The sequence below is a fragment of the Hipposideros armiger genome, unplaced genomic scaffold (genome assembly GCF_001890085.2).
Source record: "Hipposideros armiger isolate ML-2016 unplaced genomic scaffold, ASM189008v1 scaffold_682, whole genome shotgun sequence".
Lineage (NCBI taxonomy): Eukaryota > Metazoa > Chordata > Mammalia > Chiroptera > Hipposideridae > Hipposideros > Hipposideros armiger.
Genome location: NW_017732032.1, coordinates 815,835 through 819,595, shown reverse-complemented (window position 1 = coordinate 819,595; position 3,761 = coordinate 815,835). Strand labels below are relative to the sequence as shown.

At 40.7% G+C, this 3,761-nt stretch overlaps 1 protein-coding gene across 6 annotated transcripts in view; it reads right to left on the bottom strand.

Moving 5' to 3' along the window:
* Window positions 1-3,761, bottom strand: part of ZFX (zinc finger protein X-linked) — a 51,834-nt gene that overhangs the window by 33,338 nt on the left and 14,735 nt on the right. The gene's annotated exons all lie outside the window — the stretch shown is intronic.

Genomic DNA, 3,761 nt, shown 5'->3' with positions numbered 1-3,761 from the left:
CTAGACTGAAGAGCAAAATGACAGCAACTTGTCTGTTCCCCTTCCCCCAATTCCCCAGCACTGTTCCCATCCCCCCAATTCCCCAATAAAAAAAATCTAAAAAAAACCAAACAAACAAAAAAAAAACATTATCTAAATAAAACAAAAGAGAACTTAGTTAATTTCCAATGATATGTAGGCCTCTATATGACAAGGCAAGGCGTATAAATCAGACAAGTCAACTCTGCCTAGACTTTTTAATTGAGATACTGGTTACATACATCAAGAGCACACATTTTGATGAATTCTGACACATGCATAAACCTGTGTAATCACTATAATACCCAGACCGTATATAGAACATTTCCAGCACCCCAGCACTTGTCTTCTCTCAATCCATACACCCCACAATCCCCAGGGATAACCACTTTTATCACGGTTTAACTTACACACACTCTGTACCTTACTGGGGGGGAAATTTCTGCATGATATTTATATTACTTCTCTAAATCTAATGTAGTCTGCTAGCTTTTTAACCAATACATTAAACATCGGTAAAAACTCAAAGTACATAATTATAGCCAACACCCTTTGGGATTTCTGCCTAATTTACAGTGACCTTTCTTAACCAGACCTCCAATCTAGAGAAGGAAATTCCCACGGTGTATATTTATACTCTCCTGGCCAAATAGTTGATTGGCACTAGCTATAAACTGGTAGAAACAAGTTCATCTTTGAGCACAATAAAACCCAAGTCTTGTCCCTGAGAGTTGAAACCATGACCAAGGGTCAGTCTGGCTCGGTCTCTCCCTTTCTCCTAGTGGCTGGTATACAGGAGCTGAGGAAGGCCATTTTCCAACTTCCGCTTAGACTAGTGAAATAGAGTTCACAAATAAAAAATAAAAAGGATCCAGTGAATACCCTGAGAAACAGTAGAGGGAGCAGGGAAGGGAGGTTTACTAATAGCTTTTCAGTTCCTGGTTCTAGACCTTTCTCAGGTCCAGCTACAGAATCTTGTCTGCCTTGAGTTTTTGTAAGACACACCAATGACCTTAATGCACCCTTTCCTACTTAAGCCAAAAACTTACAACAAAAAGAACTTAACCCATAAAATAATATACTACTTAATACTAATGACTGTTTCAAAAAAGCAGACATTAGGGATTGTAGTTTACTCATGTTGTAGGTAATTGCATAAACCGCCTCCCTTATTGGTTTCCTTATCTCTACTTTTTCACTTTCTAATCCAACCTAAATGGTACTATTAGACACATCTTTCTTTTACCTTTATCATTCTTTGCTGATGGCATAAGCGCTGCATGCTTATTAAAATTTCAAGTAATAGAAGAGTCATTTTTCTAAAGCATCAGCTAGGTAATGTCATTCCTCTGTTCAAAAATGTTTAATGGCTCCCTGCTGCCTCCAATCAAGTTCATACTCCTGCCATCTTCTAAGTTCCGGCTCCAAACTATCTTTCCATCATTTCCCCTAATGTTCCTTCAAGCACCCCCCCCCACACAGGCACACATTTCAGCCAAACAAAAATGGCCAATGTCCCCTAAGACCTCAACTCTGTATCTGGCTCAGGGTTTCGTCTACCTGGAACCTCTTTCCTCTATCATCTCTGCTTGGACCTTTACCCAAAATCCCCTCCCCACAAAAAAAAAGAAAAAGTTGAAAATATCTCTTCCTCCTCTGAATTTTCACAGCAATTTATCCTTTTCCCTTTTTCTCTGATTGTACTTGTTTGCTATAAATTATGGTTATTTACAGGTCTTATTTTCAGGTGCTAAACATATAGGGGTGTGTGTGTGTGTGTGTGTGTGTGTGTGTGTGTGTGTGTATTCCTTGAAGAAATATCCATGAGAAACTCAACATTAATGGATTTTACAACAAGTCAACTGAGACATATTCTATTCATTTTCAAGAAAGAGCATGTTTCCTGTTACTCAAACAGCTTCAAACCAACAAACCGAAAAATTTTTAACTATGAAAAATGGAAAGGGTACATGTTCTGAATAAGTTGTCGCTGCTCTCTTCCCACCAAAATCATCTCTAGCCATAATACTTTTTCCCCTTTTAAAAATCTACTTACAAAATGATATAGGTAAATTAAGCTTCTAAGCATAATAACATACTTCTACATGAAATTAATGCAACTAAGAAGGCAATAAATGTGATTAAGGTATTTAAGACCCTTCTCCCCAATTTCCCTACATAAACCCAATCCCCAGCTCTAAGAATTCTCAACCTGCCCAATAACTCCTTTTCTTGGTATTCATCCTCCTTGGCTTTTTCTGTTGGGGTTTGACAGATAATCAAACTGAAATTCTGAAATTCTCTCCTTCCTCAGGTTGTTGAAACTTAGTTCTGGTTCTTGTCCCACCTTCCCAATTGGGGTTTACTCTGCCTCCCTTGACCCATTATTGCAGCCTGGCCCATGCCCAGGGTGGTACACTCAGCCCTCTTCTCTTTTGCTTGCTTTCTCTTTATTCCATGGTTTCAACGACCATTTACACAAAGATGACTCCCCAAATCCACGTATCAGGCTAGCTCCTACCACTTCCACCAGACTGTCTGCCAAATATCTTCATCGGGGTAGAACCCTCCTCCTGAATGACCACTATGGCCGTTTCCTTTTTCCCACATATTCAGTCAGGTTGTCAGACCTTGTCCATTCCTTGTCCCCAACTCAGGAATCTGTCCCTTTCTTTTTATTCTCACTGTCACCATTCACTCTCAGCTTCATATTTCCTGATCCCTGGAGGACAAAAATAGCCTCTCAACTGGCCTTTTGCTCCTTTCTGCCACTCCCACACAAATGACTAGGAACCTTATTACAAGTGAGGGCTGGTGCCAAGTACTGAGGCAGATTAATCCTCCAAAGGGCTGCTGTGATCACGGCACTGCCCTGCTCAGACAGCTTCAGTAGTTCCCCAATATTCAGTGCGCTCTAAAAAATGTACCCAGGCCACCAAAACAGACGTATCTGCTCTTATTCCCACCATTTCACATCAGATCCATTTCCTAACAAATATTATAGCCCAAATGGAGAATGTCCCATCACCTTATTTTGGCTCAGGTGATCAGTAATTGTTCAACAGTTTTGACTGGTCATTTTCCCTTCTATTTTGTCATTATACAAACTCAAGTCAGAAAAAACATGTTTTGTACTTCCAAAGCAGAGATGACTGACTTCAAACTTTGTAACCCTTATGGGGTTAGAAGTAATTCCTCTGACACTCAGAATGAAACCAATGATCTTAGAATGGAACCTGCTCAGCAGAGTTCTCAGGATTACGATCAAATAGGGGTGCCCCTGGCTTTGTTTGCTGCAGGAGCCAAGCTCAGGGACCAGCTGAATTGAATCTGAAAGCAAACAAGCAGAAAAAAATCTAACAATTGGAGTAAACACATGCTAAACGTTTAGTCTGCCTACAAAGTACTTCTAGGACCCCTCTTTCACCTCAAGCTCAGTAAAATATTCCCTTCCTGGTTACAGGAGCCGTGATCCTGAAAATGCTGTGGAAGAATTCACAATTTTAAGGTAAATAATGGAGGGAGAGACTCTCAGGAAATTCACAAAAACTTTCTTCCACTCATTAAAATAAAGCAATAAAAATACCATACCAAGATAGGTATAGAAATGGCATTTTTGGGCCGGCCGAGTGGCGCGATGGTTGGGAGCTCGCTTGGGATGCCGGAGGGCCCCGGTTCGGATCCCACATGTGAGGGCCAGTGACACTGCCCTCCACAGCTAAGATGCTGAACAACAGCTCAAC